Below are 20,145 nucleotides of genomic sequence, written 5' to 3' on the forward strand. Positions count from 1 at the left end.
CGTACCGACCCATAACAAAAAACAAATAAATAAAAGTGATTGTGCAAAGTTTCCCAAAATAGTACGTATTTTATGCAACAGGGACATAAATTAATGAGGTTTCTTTTTAAAAAGAAAAGAAAACGGCCGAAATTACAAAACGAGACGAAGTTGAGTTTTAACTTTTTTTTTCTTTGACAGCAGCAAACACCTAAAATGATAAATAAAATCGAAATGGAGTTAATTAGTAAATAAATATAAACAAATATATGTCAATTTTTTTTATATTGTAAATCGAAGGGTCTCTATTGTTTCCCAAATAGTTTTAAGTCATAATGTATTGTTTGTCCGAATTTTCGTTAGTCATAATAGGTTTTTCTCAGAAACGCGTAACTTTTCAGGATTGACATAAAACAAACCTAACCTAACCCAACCTATCTACAGCACAACCTTCCTGAAAATCCTAAAAAGTTAACGGTTTCAGTTTTATGACTAACGATAATATGACAAACAATACATTATGACTTAAAACTTTATGGGAAACAAAGGGACCCCTAAATGGAAAACGGTACGTCAGGCGGAAAATATGTTCTACCCATGATAAAAAATTATGTCTGAGGATCTACCTAGGTAATATGAATTCGTAGATTTCTCAAAGATTGTAAAAATGGCCGCCGTTTTTAATCGGAAAATATGTTCTACTCATGATAAAAAATTATGTCTGAGGATCTACCTAGGTAATATGAATTCGTAGATTTCTCAAAGATTGTAAAAATGGCCGCCATTTTGATTTTCATTATTTTTGGTATTATAATATTAGAAATCCGAAAATTCCTTTTATCCAGTGTCGGATCCACCAAACCTTAATGGCAGTGCCTTTATAATTGATGGTGGATTTCGTCTACATCGAGTGGTTTGGCAATCCAACGAAAAAAATATCTCCTAAGGCTCCCAAAATGTATGCACACCTTTTCCGGGATTGAGCAAACTCGAACACGTATTTAGGACCAAATGAAGGGATTAAAACGATTTCCACCTTGCAGGGAATTAATTCCCCAAAACGCATTTCTTTGATCAAATTTGATTGGCCTATCAGTTCCCGCCTAGGGGTTAGGTACATTATGGCGATAATTTAGGTAACTGCGAGCGCGTTACATAACGATTAGAATGTGTGGCGGGCCTCGTGTGAGTGCGATGTTATCCTAGTTCTAGGACTCCAGGAAGTACCTACCCTAAGAACTTGGAAGAGTGAGTGAGTTAGTGACGAAATCGGGGTTTTTTAGATACATAATACAGGGGACTCCATGATTTACATTATTAACTAGAGTGTCATAACTCATAATATATGTCTAGATAGATAGCGAAAAAAACTGGTGGTGGTGATTCTGGTTCTCGCACTCTTACATAGTTCAATGGAAGACTGATAGGACGTGTAAATTCTATAGATACCTACGAAATGAAAGTGATTCATTTTTGGCCGGTTTTATTTGGATAAAAAAACGATTCCGTCCGTGAACTGTTTTATCTACGCGGGGACGCGCGTGGCTCCGTGCACCTAATTTTGACGTATGATCTTGTTTCGTGAAGTTTTATGAACAGATAAAACATCCGTCACTCTCCCACTCCTAGCCTGCCAGCGTAGGGCACGCGCGGGGCCCTCGGAACACTAAAAACTTGTCGTCTGTGTTTTTGTTTGGTTCATTGACCAGCCGGCCGCGCTTGACGCGCTTAGCAAACAACGCATTCGATAACACTCGCCCGTTACACTATGTCACTGACGCAAAAAAAAAAAAGGTAAACCACATATGTACACATTGCCACACGTTATTTTAGATAGATATTTAGACCTACATATATTTTTTATCAACATTGGGTAAGTATATATTAAATTGATTCAATTTTAATTTCAACTTCATTCAATTATTGACACATCAAGAATCATATTGGAAACCATGGGAATGATCGAATAACTTCGCGATAATCATGAAATAGCAAAACGCCGGCAACTGTCCGTTTACTTTACATTCTGAATACGAGTGAAAATTATTTGAACAACATGTCCTTATATCCAACAATAACAGCAATAGCATTAACATACCTACAACATGCTTCTGAGCTAAGCCCACAGTGCCGCACAGACACTTACAGTTTACAAGTACTTTGTATTTCCTTAAATTTGGTTATCATCACCAAGTTAGAGGCGGATGGATATTTATTTTCCAGATTATTCATAATAATAAAAAAACTAAGGACTCTCACTAGGTGGTTGGATCAAGCGTCAGATGCAGAAGGCGGTGATCTTGGACACGGCGCGGATAGTCCGCCGGTTCATCTCTCTGCGCCTAGGTCAGGTTTTTTATAGTGTGTTTATATATGTATTATAATATTGTTTTGTAATTGTTTTTATATTTTACCTTTATATTCATATTATAAATCACCTAGACTAAGATGTTAAATGAATAAAGAATAAAAAACTAATCAATAATAAAAAACAGTATTCAAAAATATTCAAAGTTTTTTTATGAACAAACTGGATTATGGAACAAGACTTTATCAAGATCGTTATCATGTTTCGATCTATGATATTTTATATGTAGATGTGTTATACACGTTCCAAAATTGAAGCACTCACCTCGTGTCATGTGTACGAGTTTATCTCAGTCTGCCTGACGCAAGCGCGAAGTGTACACCGGTTAATACTTTTCCACAAATAACGTGTATTAAGCAACAAAATGCCGATCTGCGTTACGTTGAAATGCTCAAATTATCCGCGGAAGCGCAAAAAAATTGACGGCGTCACATATCATTGGTAAGTAAAAGCTGAAATAACCCGTTTTTCTTCGGTTTAATCTTGAATTAAATAAACCCAGCCGCCATTTTCGCCGGCTGACAGAACGAGATAAGTTTATGTTCTCATCAGCGAGAATGACAAGGACGCACCAACTGCGTAAATAGATTATCATAGCAGACGCGTCATGGTAAGTTGCATTCAATGTTTGGTGCTTGTCGTACAAATAAAAGAAATATACTTAAATTTCAACTTTAATATTGAAGTTTTTTACTTGAACGCTTTTTTTCTTGTATTTAAGTACAACAATTGGCAAATTAAAGATTATTATTGGCCATATTATTGTCCGGGTCGCGTCAATTAAGTAAATAGGTATATTGCTGTTTATACAAAGATTACTACAAAATTAGTATTTATTGTCAGGCATTTCATTTTCTCACACAGTAACAATTATTAATAACATAAAATTGTTAGTAAAATAAAGGATTTTGTTGTTATTGAGTTTGCTTTTTGTCAAAATGTTTCTATAGTATAAGAAAAATGATGAATAAAGAGTATAATATAATATATTTTATTTACATAACTAAATATGAAAACTTTTTACTTCGGTAGCGAGTACATTACTACATAAAACTGCATTAAAATGATTTGCACCTTCTGTCAAACATCTTAGTCTTTGATATATTTTTTTTCTTAATAAGTTTTACGCTTCGCGCCATATTCACTGTTTGCCGTCGTGTTATGGTGGTATCACTGATTTACCAAATTCACGCGCAAGTGACAAACACTAGCCGTCTCTTTTTTACATAGGTATTCTTTTAATTGTGCCGTCTCTTTTACGCATTTGCGTATGAAGTTGTAAACAAATTGTAACTAATGCTGCCGTGTCGTTGGCAGCATTGGTTGGCATCATTTTTTTCGCTTGATATGTTAGTGTATGGCTTATCTACATATAAAATATCATAGGTTTCGATGAGGTGATGACGCGACAAGTGCAGCCATAGATATCCAACGTAGCAGTTACGCAATATATGGTCGTCAACTCCGCCATAAAATACCTTATCACAAAAAACGGTCGATATAAACATCGTGTTACATAATTATATTAGGAGGCCGCTGGAGTTAGTATTTTATATAAGTATTACACGTACACATTTCTATTCGTATTTTGTTTATAAATGGTGATATAAATAAATGTGTCATAGATTGTAACTCTAGTCTTCGAGTTTCGGGCAGTTAGTGCATACTGCATGGCAAAACTTACCGAACATCGGTTTTAACAAAAAAACTGGCACAATACACTAAATAATCTCTGACGACTGTGACTGATTTCTACATTTTAATGACCAATTGTTGCACCTTTTTAGGGCCTCAAACTTTAGTGTCTAAGGCCTTTTGTCGATAGTGTTGATACTACCACACTACCGTCGTCGATCAAACGATCGTTTAATTAATAAAATTTTGTTTGCAACAATTAGGCAACAGAGAGAGCTCTTAGCTATGCGTTGCCAGGCCCAAACAGGAAGGGCGTTAAAGATTTAAACGCCTGTGGGCTAGCTGAAGACGATGTCCAGGATAGAACGAAGTGGAAGAAGAAAAGCTGGAAAGCGGACCCCGTCACAGTATGGAACAAACGCTATTAGGAGGATGATACTGATATTAATTGTGCAGATGAATTTTTGTTTATGACCTGATTAGTTTGAGACTGCACTTATAGATTATAATATTGTAATAATTGATTTATTGTTGTATTTGATTATAATATTGTTTAGTAAGCAACTAAGCAGTCACTTTTCTACGTGGAAACTCTAAGTAAAATGCAATATAGAGTATAGGTTAATACGAATTACGAAGTCACAGATTGCAACTGTCGCAATCACTTTCTATACTATATATTTGTATTTTATAAATGCCTGTATTTACTTTAAACTCTTTAGTTATAGGTATGTAGATGAATAGTAACTATCAACCGGACAAAGTTCATAAATTCATAACACATCATACATATAGAAGGTATGGTATGTGTTATATAAAGAAATTCAAAGACTGCATCGCAATACAAATAGGAAATGTGGAGCCAGGCGAACGCTAATGCACCGCCTATGGCCGTTTAGAGTACCGTTAGCTGCAACCGAGACTCAACATAATTTCGCTCGGTGCGAAAACCACTATGCCCTCACTCTCATTGATCCATTGCTTTGTAAAATGTTCTATACGGATTTTCGTGGATGGTTGCATAGTAAAAATTGCTCAGTACGGCCTTATACAGGGTGATTCATGAGACGTGAGCAGGACTAATCCTGCACACTCAGTTACTGATAATTGATTGATCGCCGTCGTATTTAGGTGACACAACCACACTTTTTCCTATTTTTTAACTTTTTGGTGAGGGCAAATTTAGTTCTCTACAATCATGGTTACCCTACAAGACCCAATTAATAAACATAAAACCTCTTTAACCGTAATGACAGCATTTTGATTACGAAGAAAATAAACCGTCAAACTTGAGTGAAATACGAGTTTTCAAAAGTAACCAGACCTGATGACAGTGATGACATTCAATTTGACACAGAATATCGGTAGTTTAGTATTCTAATTTTAGGGTGACCATGCATGTCGTAAATAAATTTATCAATTTTTTTTTTCAACACGACTAGAAAATTTACGTTAATCTCAATAATACTGATACGAAACAGTTGCTTATAATTTACAAAATGCGCAGTGTTAATCCTGCTCACGTCTCCTGAATCACCCTGTATATTCACCCTGAAAACACCTGTATTGTATTATAATTTACAGTACATCTGGTGCTCCATTACGACACCCTGTGCTATAATAAGCACATTACGTAACTGCGTCGATAATTTGAAGGGCCGTATGCCATATGTACTGTAAAACGTTGTGCGATACACGTGCGAATAGGTAATTCGCAACTCGTGTCGATTTCATGTAGATTTAGTGTCGAATTTCCTATTTTTCGCGCATGTATCGTAAATAACTATTCTGCACCAATGGTTGTAGGATGCAAAAGTTATAAACATATCTGTAATCTATGATGTAGACTGTACCCCACCGTATCGGTAACGTTACTCACGGAACTTACGTAACTAGAATATTCCTATGGGTTCAGATAGCTATAGCTATGTTGATGTAAATTAGGTACATATTCGCTTGTTCTATAAAAAAGTCCCGCGCCGCGTCTGTCTGTTTGTGTGTTTATATGGAATTCTATCTCCATTATATCAGTATCGGTTTTAGGAGCGTATAATACCCTAAGGCCAAAAGGAACCTTGGCCCAGTGTGACGGGGATTGCAGAGTCAATAGGTACGCCTCTGATCGGTTTGCAAAGGACTCGCATCCAGGCCATAATTGTAAAAAAAGGTGTGCAGATATTTCAAACGAAGTTATACTCGTATCCCAGCAGTATTTTAATGTAGGTAGGTTGTTGTTGTTACTAAAGGTTGCGTAACGACCATACAACAATGGTTCTCATTTCAATAGGTAAGTTACATAAACCGCCGTTACAGTGGCGTACAGTACGGAACGGGTAAAAGCAATAGCGCCAGACCAACGGTCAATGTCGTGATGATCGTGAAGTTGACCGCCCCATATCGAGTGCCCGCAAATGGCATATCTATATCGTTAGTTCATCGTTAGTTCACGTTAGTTCAGTATATTAAATCGTTAGGATCCGACTACAACATCGATTTTTTTTAAAAACAAAAGTGGGGAGGTCAACTTCACGCTACCGCCCCAAAATCGATTTTATGGTTTTTATCAATTAGAATCGATAGATAATCGTTAGTTCACGTTAGTTCAGTATTTTAAATCGTTAGGATCCGATTCTAAGTATTTTTTTTTTTCAATTTTGTGGGGCGGTCAACTTCACGTGAAGTTGACCGCCCCATATCGAGTGCCCGCAAATGGCATATCTATATCGTTAGTTCATCGTTAGTTCACGTTAGTTCAGTATATCAAATCGTTAGGATCCGACGCATAACTTGTGTACGAATTTTTTTTTAAAGTAGGGGAGCGGCAACACCGTCTTCCGCTCCAAAACTGTATTTATGGTTCCAATCAATTGGAATCGATATGTAGTCGTTAGTTCATCGTTAGTTCATGATAGTTCAGCATGTGAAATCGTTAGGATCCGACTACATTACGTATTTTAAAAAAATAACATAAGTGGGGCGGTCAACTTCACGCTACCGCCCCAAAACCGATTTTATGGATTCTTTCAATTAGAATCGTTAGTTCATCGTTAGTTCACGTTAGTTCAGTATATTAAATCGTTAGGATCCGACTAAAAGATGTTTTTTTTTAAAAAACGAAAGTGGGGAGGTCAACTTCACGTGAAGTTGACCGCCCCATATCGAGTGCCCGCAAATGGCATATCTATATCGTTAGTTCATCGTTAGTTCACGTTAGTTCAGTATATCAAATCGTTAGGATCCGACGCATAACTTGTGTACGAATTTTTTTTTTAAGTAGGGGAGCGGCAACACCGTCTTCCGCTCCAAAACTGTATTTATGGTTCCAAACAATTGGAATCGATATGTAGTCGTTAGTTCATCGTTAGTTCATGACAGTTCAGCATGTGAAATCGTTAGGATCCGACTACATTACGTATTTTAAAAAAATAACATAAGTGGGGCGGTCAACTTCACGCTACCGCCCCAAAATCGATTTTATGGATTCTTTCAATTAGAATCGTTAGTTCATCGTTAGTTCACGTTAGTTCAGTATATTAAATCGTTAGGATCCGACTAAAAGATGTTTTTTTTTAAAAACGAAAGTGGGGAGGTCAACTTCACGTGAAGTTGACCGCCCCATATCGAGTGCCCGCAAATGGCATATCTATATCGTTAGTTCATCGTTAGTTCACGTTAGTTCAGTATATCAAATCGTTAGGATCCGACGCATAACTTGTGTACGAATTTTTTTTTAAAGTAGGGGAGCGGCAACACCGTCTTCCGCTCCAAAACTGTATTTATGGTTCCAATCAATTGGAATCGATATGTAGTCGTTAGTTCATCGTTAGTTCATGATAGTTCAGCATGTGAAATCGTTAGGATCCGACTACATTACGTATTTAAAAAAAATAACATAAGTGGGGCGGTCAACTTCACGCTACCGCCCCAAAACCGATTTTATGGATTCTTTCAATTAGAATCGTTAGTTCATCGTTAGTTCACGTTAGTTCAGTATATTAAATCGTTAGGATCCGACTAAAAGATGTTTTTTTTTAAAAACGAAAGTGGGGAGGTCAACTTCACGTGAAGTTGACCGCCCCATATCGAGTGCCCGCAAATGGCATATCTATATCGTTAGTTCATCGTTAGTTCACGTTAGTTCAGTATATCAAATCGTTAGGATCCGACGCATAACTTGTGTACGAATTTTTTTTTAAAGTAGGGGAGCGGCAACACCGTCTTCCGCTCCAAAACTGTATTTATGGTTCCAATCAATTGGAATCGATATGTAGTCGTTAGTTCATCGTTAGTTCATGATAGTTCAGCATGTGAAATCGTTAGGATCCGACTACATTACGTATTTTAAAAAAATAACATAAGTGGGGCGGTCAACTTCACGCTACCGCCCCAAAACCGATTTTATGGATTCTTTCAATTAGAATCGTTAGTTCATCGTTAGTTCACGTTAGTTCAGTATATTAAATCGTTAGGATCCGACTAAAAGATGTTTTTTTTTAAAAAACGAAAGTGGGGAGGTCAACTTCACGTGAAGTTGACCGCCCCATATCGAGTGCCCGCAAATGGCATATCTATATCGTTAGTTCATCGTTAGTTCACGTTAGTTCAGTATATCAAATCGTTAGGATCCGACGCATAACTTGTGTACGAATTTTTTTTTAAAGTAGGGGAGCGGCAACACCGTCTTCCGCTCCAAAACTGTATTTATGGTTCCAATCAATTGGAATCGATATGTAGTCGTTAGTTCATCGTTAGTTCATGATAGTTCAGCATGTGAAATCGTTAGGATCCGACTACATTACGTATTTTAAAAAAATAACATAAGTGGGGCGGTCAACTTCACGCTACCGCCCCAAAACCGATTTTATGGATTCTTTCAATTAGAATCGTTAGTTCATCGTTAGTTCACGTTAGTTCAGTATATTAAATCGTTAGGATCCGACTAAAAGATGTTTTTTTTTTAAAAACGAAAGTGGGGAGGTCAACTTCACGTGAAGTTGACCGCCCCATATCGAGTGCCCGCAAATGGCATATCTATATCGTTAGTTCATCGTTAGTTCACGTTAGTTCAGTATATCAAATCGTTAGGATCCGACGCATAACTTGTGTACGAATTTTTTTTAAAGTAGGGGAGCGGCAACACCGTCTTCCGCTCCAAAACTGTATTTATGGTTCCAATCAATTGGAATCGATATGTAGTCGTTAGTTCATCGTTAGTTCATGACAGTTCAGCATGTGAAATCGTTAGGATCCGACTACATTACGTATTTAAAAAAAATAACATAAGTGGGGCGGTCAACTTCACGCTACCGCCCCAAAATCGATTTTATGGATTCTTTCAATTAGAATCGTTAGTTCATCGTTAGTTCACGTTAGTTCAGTATATTAAATCGTTAGGATCCGACTAAAAGATGTTTTTTTTTAAAAACGAAAGTGGGGAGGTCAACTTCACGTGAAGTTGACCGCCCCATATCGAGTGCCCGCAAATGGCATATCTATATCGTTAGTTCATCGTTAGTTCACGTTAGTTCAGTATATCAAATCGTTAGGATCCGACGCATAACTTGTGTACGAATTTTTTTTTAAAGTAGGGGAGCGGCAACACCGTCTTCCGCTCCAAAACTGTATTTATGGTTCCAATCAATTGGAATCGATATGTAGTCGTTAGTTCATCGTTAGTTCATGATAGTTCAGCATGTGAAATCGTTAGGATCCGACTACATTACGTATTTTAAAAAAATAACATAAGTGGGGCGGTCAACTTCACGCTACCGCCCCAAAACCGATTTTATGGATTCTTTCAATTAGAATCGTTAGTTCATCGTTAGTTCACGTTAGTTCAGTATATTAAATCGTTAGGATCCGACTAAAAGATGTTTTTTTTTAAAAAACGAAAGTGGGGAGGTCAACTTCACGTGAAGTTGACCGCCCCATATCGAGTGCCCGCAAATGGCATATCTATATCGTTAGTTCATCGTTAGTTCACGTTAGTTCAGTATATCAAATCGTTAGGATCCGACGCATAACTTGTGTACGAATTTTTTTTTAAAGTAGGGGAGCGGCAACACCGTCTTCCGCTCCAAAACTGTATTTATGGTTCCAATCAATTGGAATCGATATGTAGTCGTTAGTTCATCGTTAGTTCATGATAGTTCAGCATGTGAAATCGTTAGGATCCGACTACATTACGTATTTTAAAAAAATAACATAAGTGGGGCGGTCAACTTCACGCTACCGCCCCAAAACCGATTTTATGGATTCTTTCAATTAGAATCGTTAGTTCATCGTTAGTTCACGTTAGTTCAGTATATTAAATCGTTAGGATCCGACTAAAAGATGTTTTTTTTTTAAAAACGAAAGTGGGGAGGTCAACTTCACGTGAAGTTGACCGCCCCATATCGAGTGCCCGCAAATGGCATATCTATATCGTTAGTTCATCGTTAGTTCACGTTAGTTCAGTATATCAAATCGTTAGGATCCGACGCATAACTTGTGTACGAATTTTTTTTTTAAGTAGGGGAGCGGCAACACCGTCTTCCGCTCCAAAACTGTATTTATGGTTCCAATCAATTGGAATCGATATGTAGTCGTTAGTTCATCGTTAGTTCATGACAGTTCAGCATGTGAAATCGTTAGGATCCGACTACATTACGTATTTTAAAAAAATAACATAAGTGGGGCGGTCAACTTCACGCTACCTCCCCAAAATCGATTTTATGGATTCTTTCAATTAGAATCGTTAGTCCATCGTTAGTTCACGTTAGTTCAGTATATTAAATCGTTAGGATCCGACTAAAAGATGTTTTTTTTTAAAAACGAAAGTGGGGAGGTCAACTTCACGTGAAGTTGACCGCCCCATATCGAGTGCCCGCAAATGGCATATCTATATCGTTAGTTCATCGTTAGTTCACGTTAGTTCAGTATAGATAATCGTTAGGATCCGACGCATAACTTGTGTACGAATTTTTTTTAAAGTAGGGGAGCGGCAACACCGTCTTCCGCTCCAAAACTGTATTTATGGTTCCAATCAATTGGAATCGATATGTAGTCGTTAGTTCATCGTTAGTTCATGACAGTTCAGCATGTGAAATCGTTAGGATCCGACTACATTACGTATTTTTAAAAAATAACATAAGTGGGGCGGTCAACTTCACGCTACCGCCCCAAAATCGATTTTATGGATTCTTTCAATTAGAATCGTTAGTTCATCGTTAGTTCACGTTAGTTCAGTATATTAAATCGTTAGGATCCGACTAAAAGATGTTTTTTTTTTAAAACGAAAGTGGGGAGGTCAACTTCACGTGAAGTTGACCGCCCCATATCGAGTGCCCGCAAATGGCATATCTATATCGTTAGTTCATCGTTAGTTCACGTTAGTTCAGTATATCAAATCGTTAGGATCCGACGCATAACTTGTGTACGAATTTTTTTTTAAAGTAGGGGAGCGGCAACACCGTCTTCCGCTCCAAAACTGTATTTATGGTTCCAATCAATTGGAATCGATATGTAGTCGTTAGTTCATCGTTAGTTCATGATAGTTCAGCATGTGAAATCGTTAGGATCCGACTACATTACGTATTTTAAAAAAATAACATAAGTGGGGCGGTCAACTTCACGCTACCGCCCCAAAATCGATTTTATGGATTCTTTCAATTAGAATCGTTAGTTCATCGTTAGTTCACGTTAGTTCAGTATATTAAATCGTTAGGATCCGACTAAAAGATGTTTTTTTTTTAAAACGAAAGTGGGGAGGTCAACTTCACGTGAAGTTGACCGCCCCATATCGAGTGCCCGCAAATGGCATATCTATATCGTTAGTTCATCGTTAGTTCACGTTAGTTCAGTATATCAAATCGTTAGGATCCGACGCATAACTTGTGTACGAATTTTTTTTTAAAGTAGGGGAGCGGCAACACCGTCTTCCGCTCCAAAACTGTATTTATGGTTCCAATCAATTGGAATCGATATGTAGTCGTTAGTTCATCGTTAGTTCATGATAGTTCAGCATGTGAAATCGTTAGGATCCGACTACATTACGTATTTTAAAAAAATAACATAAGTGGGGCGGTCAACTTCACGCTACCGCCCCAAAATCGATTTTATGGATTCTTTCAATTAGAATCGTTAGTTCATCGTTAGTTCACGTTAGTTCAGTATATTAAATCGTTAGGATCCGACTAAAAGATGTTTTTTTTTAAAAACGAAAGTGGGGAGGTCAACTTCACGTGAAGTTGACCGCCCCATATCGAGTGCCCGCAAATGGCATATCTATATCGTTAGTTCATCGTTAGTTCACGTTAGTTCAGTATATCAAATCGTTAGGATCCGACGCATAACTTGTGTACGAATTTTTTTTTAAAGTAGGGGAGCGGCAACACCGTCTTCCGCTCCAAAACTGTATTTATGGTTCCAATCAATTGGAATCGATATGTAGTCGTTAGTTCATCGTTAGTTCATGATAGTTCAGCATGTGAAATCGTTAGGATCCGACTACATTACGTATTTTAAAAAAATAACATAAGTGGGGCGGTCAACTTCACGCTACCGCCCCAAAACCGATTTTATGGATTCTTTCAATTAGAATCGTTAGTTCATCGTTAGTTCACGTTAGTTCAGTATATTAAATCGTTAGGATCCGACTAAAAGATGTTTTTTTTTTTAAAACGAAAGTGGGGAGGTCAACTTCACGTGAAGTTGACCGCCCCATATCGAGTGCCCGCAAATGGCATATCTATATCGTTAGTTCATCGTTAGTTCACGTTAGTTCAGTATATCAAATCGTTAGGATCTGACGCATAACTTGTGTACGAATTTTTTTTAAAGTAGGGGAGCGGCAATACCGTCTTCCGCTCCAAAACTGTATTTATGGTTACAATCAATTGGAATCGATATGTAGTCGTTAGTTCATCGTTAGTTCATGTTAGTTCAGTATGTGAAATCGTTAGGATCCGACTACATTACGTATTTAAAAAAAATAACATAAGTGGGGCGGTCAACTTCACGCTACCACCCCAAAACTGATTTTATGGATTCTTTCAATTAGAATCGTTAGTTCATCGTTAGTTCACGTTAGTTCAGTATATTAAATCGTTAGGATCCGACTACAAGATGGTTTTTTTTTTAAAACGAAAGCGGGGAGGTCAACTTCACGCTACCGCCCCAAAACCGATTTTATGGTTTTTATCGATTAGAATCGATAGATAATCGTTAGTTCACGTTAGTTCAGTATATCAAATCGTTAGGATCCGACGCATAACTTGTATGCGAATTTTTTAAAAATAGGGGATAGCGCCAACACCGTCTTCCGCTCCAAAACTGTATTTATGGTTCCTATCAATTGGAATCGATATGTAGTCGTTAGTTCATCGTTAGTTCATGTTAGTTCAGCATGTGAAATCGTTAGGATCCGATTACATTACGTATTAAAAAAAAACATAAGTGGGGCGGTCAACTTCACGCTACCGCCCCATAATTGATTTTATGGTTTCTTTCAATTAGAATCGATAGATATTCGTTAGTTCACGTTAGTTCAGTATATCAAATCATTAGGATCCGACGCGTAACTTGTTTGCGAATTTTTTTTAAAGTGTGTACCAAAAACGGTCACCCATCCAAGTACTGACCCCGCCCTACGTTGCTTAACTTCGGTTACAAAATTGGGTAATGTACGGAACCCTTGGAACGCGAGTCCGACTCGCACTTGGCCGGTTTTTTTCAACACAGTTTAATATTGTCAATATCTGTGTCCGATTGTTTTCCTTTTTAGAGCATAGAGGGCTATTGCCATAGTAAATTTTGTAGTCACGGTACATTTACTGCCATCTATCGACACACGATTAAAACTTAAAATAAAATTGAAAATGTATAAATTAATCAAAATATGTATACGGATAAATGATTTTTTATTTTTATTGTTCCATACTGACCCATGTTCTTTCACTGATATGTGTTCAAATTGTTAAATATCAAACGGTGTCGTCAACGCCTTCTAGCCGAGAATAGGCCAAAGGTATGGCGCTCTCTCACAACGCTCTCTTAATCTCAAACGACTCTCGTCTTGGCTTTCAAACGGACTTTTTACGGACGTTCCATATACGCGACTGGCAATTAATAGGACTCCGACAATTACTGCAATCACGACGACCTGGCTTGGATTTGGACTCTCGAAAATTCGCGACGATTTGTATACGCCGGCTGCTGGAGAACAATGCCACCCACGTGTTCGTATTACCAATGTAAGGCCATGATCGGTCAGAAGCCGATGTTCCACTTCCCAACTGGCGACAGTGCTCGATTGCAAACTTGGATTGACAATTGTGGTAAGTTTTTACTATTTTCTTAAATTTATCTTTCCTACAACCAATTCTAAAATTACTTTTAAAAGTGTTTACAGTTTAGGGACGACTCACGCTACAGCGGGCCGTGCCCGGACCTGGGCGTCCGACATGTAATTTTTTATGACGGCTGATCGGTGATCGCGTGATGCTTTCCATAGTAAACGAAGCTCCGGCTCGGACACGGCCCGGTCTAACGTGAGTCATCCTTTACGCTGTATTGACATCGTACAGTACGTCAGTACATATTAGTCATTGATATAGAATATACCTACCTAAACTGATATTGTTTTAATAAAAATATATTGAGAACCGTTTCAACTGTTATCTAACCCAATATCAGTTATTTTGACAGAATATGCCCGATCTGATTACTATTCACATAGGTTGTAAAATATGATGCCACAGTGGAGGTGGGGTGTAATTTGCCCCAGATAGAACACTAGCTGTAAAAGTTCTTAAAAAAATAAACTAGGGATAAAGATAAAGATAAAAAAAAAAGTCATCAGTCATCATAAGATAAATATTATAGGACATTTTTACACAAATTTACTAAGCCCTACACGGTAAGCTCTAAAAAGCTTGTGTTGAGGGTATTCAGACATTGATGTATAAAATATATAAATATTTAGATACATAGATGTCTAATAAATAAATAAACAATAGAAAACAACCATAACTCAGGAACAAATATATGCTTCATCACAAGTAAATGCCCTTACCGGGATTTGAACCTAGTACCATCACCTTCATAGGCAGGGTCACTACCCACTAGGCTAGACTGGTTGGCTGAATGATATTAATATATACAGGTCTAGGTACAGTACCTAAGTAGATAGGTATATAATACTTCAGTTATTTTATGGACAACAAGTATGGAAAAATGGAAATATTTATTATAATTTATTGTGTAACAGGTAATAAATACTACAGAGATACAGAGACAAATAATGTTTGTATTGTGTATTGTTGTGTAGATGCCAATTAAAAGGTGTTCTAGTCCAGTCTAGGTAGTCTAGGTGGTGTAGGTGGTAGGTGTGTGTAGGTATTTTGATTTTTTTCTTTTGTCTTGGAAAATATCAAGTAAGTAGTTGAATTATGAGCAGTTTGACTTTAAGTATGAAACATAATTCAACACATGAATAGATGTTTAGGAAATCATGTTTTCCAAATACATACATAGTTTTACAAGCATCAAACCTTTACTGTTAAATTTAAAAATTACAAATTTTAAAAATAAAATTTGATGTAGTGGCTTTATGTGGTTGTGGATATTATGTACATTTGGCAACTAATTCCATCTATTGGCATAGGAACTTACTAGTTTTGATGAAAGTGACTTCCTACTGATTTGCCAATCCAGAGGGGAAACTAGGCTTTATTGGGATTAGTCTGATTCTCATAATTACTTATGTGATAGGAAGCAATTTGTCAAACACGGAAGTTATGTGTCTAAGGAGTATTCAACGCGTTCGGGTGTTAGCCAAGGGTCGATCTTAGGTCCACTGCTGTTTGGCATTATGATCAACGATCTTGAGGAAACCGTTGAACATGCCAAATGTCTACTCTACGCGGACGACCTGAAACTAATACTTGGAATCAGGAATTTGGCTGACTGTAAAAAATTACAGGACGACATCGATTCTATCTTTCAGTGGAGTACAACTAATGAGCTGCACTTCAATATATCCAAGTGTTCTGTCATGACGTTTAGTCGAGCAAAAAATCCAATACATGCTGACTACAAACTTGGGTCCGAGAGTATGTCTCGAGTCGTAACAGTCAAGGACTTAGGAGTTATCTTTGATGATCATCTGACTTTTCATGACCATATTAAGAAGTTAGCTGCTGAGTGTTTTAAAAGGCTTGGATTTGTTATCAGGAGTGCACGTGACTTCCGAAATCCAAGCGTAATCAAGCTCCTGTACACATCACTGGTTCGTAGCAAACTCGAGTCTGCGGCAGTCGTTTGGAACCCTCATGAGATTACCTACGCACTGCTTCTGGAGAGAGTACAAAAAGCGTTTTTAAGGTTTCTATATAAAAAAAATGCATGGGTACTATCCCTGTCTATATCTTACTAAGTTCTTGCTTGGATCACTTGGCTTTAACTCGCTGGAGGTAAGGCGTAATTACCAATTTTTGACATATATCTGTGGCATATTGAGGGGATACAGCGACTGTTCCGACTTGGTGTCAAGACTTGTAAGACTTTCGGTACCGTTCGTGCCTAAGAACCTGCTCAGGCCGCGGTGCCCTAGCCTTTTAGCTGTTCCTCTTACGCGTACAGTTTCCTGCAGAAACTCTCCAATAATCCGAGCACTTAGGACGATTATATATGTAACACGTTCTTGTCATCAGCTCCTGATTGCGATGTGTTTACCAGCAGATGGGTGAATGTGTGTCGTGAATGTCTGAAATACTGTGAGAGGATGGATGAATGATACTTTTTGATTTGATTTATTTTCTTTTCTATTGTTTAATATTGTATTGTTGTTTGACATGAAATTGTATATTACCTAGTAGCACATTTTAAATCACTTGACATATTTTTAATTTTTATTATTATTTGCATGACTAAATTATAATTCAATAATTATTATGTACTATTTTTGCTACTTGCATGTATAATTTGCCAGCGCTTTGGTGCGAACTGTAATGCTGTGTAAATATATTGTAATAAATAAATAAATAAATAATGTAGTTGATTTTGTAGTAAAAAATTGTTTATGTACTTTATTTGACATGTAATATATTATGTTTTATGAATAAATATACGATTATAATATGAGTCCTTCAACCAAGAGCCACTTACATAGATTCCAAAAAACTCATTGGTACAAGGTGGTACAAGCCGGCACAGATCATATAATACTAGTTTGTTTGAACCTGCAATCTTCGGTTTGAAAATTGCACACTCTTACTTACCGCTTGGGTACCAGCAGTTATGCTATGTGCAAATAACTAATATAATATAGGCATATTATATTTTTATTGGTTTATATTAATATTTACATATACCAGTTAAAAAAATCTTGTAATTTAATAACTCCTATCTCTGTTGCTATTTGACACAAGGTTTGCCTAGCATAAGTAGTAAAATCTTTAATACAAGCTTTTATTTAGTTTCAACTGTCCCATTGCTGTCTGTGTAGTGTAAAGAGACGTCTGTAATCAAATCTTGCAAGTTAGGCCCAATTCCCGGTTACCAATGATGCTGAAAATTTGCATACATATGTAAGATGGATGACAATATAAATAATATTATGATACTATCGAGCTGATCTGATGATGGAGACAGGAGTTGGCTAATGGAACTAACTCTGTGTTATAACAATGCAACCTAATTGTGTTTGGAGTTGTTAGAATTGTCTCGATGAATATTAATTGTGATAAAGTTCAAATAAATAACATAGGTTGTTCAATATCACCATTACCAAAAAAATAACAGTTATTCTAAATCAATATTAAATATGATGTAAGAATAAAATATACAGGCTGGCTAAAAAATAACTGCATTCCTGTTGCCAGTGAGGTTTTGGGATTATACTGAGCAACTTTCACTGTGGGACCAACCCCGAAATCGCGAAAAAATTTTGGCTGTTTCATACATTTTGGTTGGTCCATTTACCATGAGAGGGTACATTTTTTGGTTTAGGCAGATTAAATGTCACTTTCTTAGGAGGTCACTTTCGAGTTAGGTCACGTTCTGAGAACGTCACTTTTTAGGGTTCCGTACCCAAAGGGTAAACCGGGACCCTATTACTAAGACTTCGCTGTCCGTCCGTCCGTCCGTCCGTCCGTCCGTCCGTCCGTCCGTCTGTCTGTCACCAGGCTGTATCTCACGAACCGTGATAGCTAGACAGTTGAAATTTTCACAGATGATGTATTTATGTTGCCGCTATAACAACAAATACTAAAAACAGAATAAAATAAAGATTTAAGTGGGGCTCCCATACAGCAAACGTGATTTTTGACCAAAGTTAAGCAACGTCGGGCGTGGTCAGTACTTGGATGGGTGACCGTTTTCTTTTTGCATTTTTTCCGTTTTTTTTTTGCTTTATGGTACGGAACCCTTCGTGCGCGAGTCCGACTCGTACTTGCCCGTTTTTTTAGGACGCCACATGTTGATAACGCCACTTTCTGAGGACGTCAATTTCTGAGGACATCAATTTCTGAGTAGGTACGTCACTTTCTTCCTACTAAGATTTAAGCGTATGTAAAATGAAAATTAAAAAATGTTTGCTGTGTTAAAATTAAACTTGAGTCCTCCTTGTAAGTATATGTATATACCTACCTGTATCAGGAGAACCCGCTCTGTATTAATGTATGTATGTACGTATGTATACCTGCACGAACAATGGAATTACCAGCAATCAGCTGTACGGCATACGGTCGTTTTTATGTATGACATATACCTTGGATCAGGATGTTTATTTTCAGTGGTTAATTGAAGGGAAATACGGATCTATTAGACGATAACGGGAAAATGTCTTAAGCACTCTTAAGGCGTGCTTTTTCCGTAGGAGCTAAGCGAACCAGTTTTTTGAATCCATTAGAAATATAAGAAACAATGTTTTAAAATTGTGAAAAAAATATATCTTATACTTAAGGATCTGGCAGATACGTTTTGGATCTCAAAAACATGATTAGATAAACTTTGCTCGATAGAAAAAAATTCCAAAGTTACGCCTTTTTTTAACAATAAATCCAAACTATATCTACAATACAAACTTTTTTGACTTGTTTTTTACACAAATGTATAGGTAATAAGATAATCTAGACGTTTTGGATCACTTTGTCTCGGTAACATCATTAAAATAATTTCTATGTTTCAATACCTACTAAATCCGCAAGCGCAATCACTCGTGAACGCACTTACGCCCTCTTCAGTCGCGCGGCAGCGCTTGTAGAGGACGGACCTGCGTCAGTGTGTTCCGCGCGGTCACGTGATTTTACCATTTACAAACAATGGGAAACAAAGCATATGAAACGTAAGAAAAAGTCACTAAGTGCTATAAAAACACACTTTCTGATAACAGAAGCATCTAATACTTTACAAGGTGCTTGAAAGCGCCTAGCTTTACTACATCAACAGTTAAAATATTTCAGTATTTTCACTAGGTCAGCAACCAATTTCAATGTAGGTAAATAATATTATATTCCTAGATAATATAATTGTGAGTATGTAAGTATGATATATTTACAGTATTTCACCTTTACTGATATACCTACGTCCGATCTGCAAAATGATTATATTCCTTCGTGCTCTTTGACTCCTTTGAAAATCAGAAATTATTTATTTGGATTGACACAGTATGGGGATGTTACAATATATGTATAGTGTTACGCTTTTAGTATGAGGATGCCGAAGGCGCCCGGCTTTGGATCGCATGCAACGTGCCAGGCCCGTCAAGCGTGCAAATTCATCATCATAATCATAAATTTATATATGTAAATATAAAATGTCAAATTGAAATAATTGAAAAAATTACCATAATAGGCATATCGCAATACAATTATTTAAGAACTAAATACATATCACTAATTTTAATATTTGACCACGGTCGACATGAATTAAATATAATTGAGACTTCCAAGTGCCTACAGGCAGTTCATCTTGTGCTTGGTTGTATTAGTCTTGTTCGAGAAACTGAACACGGTGAAAAATAGAGATAATACTCCTAAAAATACGTGTGATACCTCATTAGATTCGTCATAATGCCTAGAAAAATGTATTCGAAGCGTGTAGTAGCATACACAAAATATCAAAAGTTATAAGCAAAAAAAGGGGGGAAAAGTAGAGATCTTTCATTTCCCCAATATCTCAAA

The 20,145-nt window shown here is 37.0% G+C and overlaps 1 protein-coding gene across 1 annotated transcript in view; it reads right to left on the reverse strand.

The window, feature by feature from the left end:
- The window catches only part of LOC134666541 (neurogenic protein mastermind-like), a 72,425-nt gene that overhangs the window by 26,126 nt on the left and 26,154 nt on the right, over positions 1–20,145 (reverse strand). The window lies entirely within an intron of this gene.

The sequence above is a fragment of the Cydia fagiglandana genome, chromosome 8 (assembly GCF_963556715.1).
Source record: "Cydia fagiglandana chromosome 8, ilCydFagi1.1, whole genome shotgun sequence".
NCBI classification, from domain to species: Eukaryota; Metazoa; Arthropoda; class Insecta; order Lepidoptera; family Tortricidae; genus Cydia; species Cydia fagiglandana.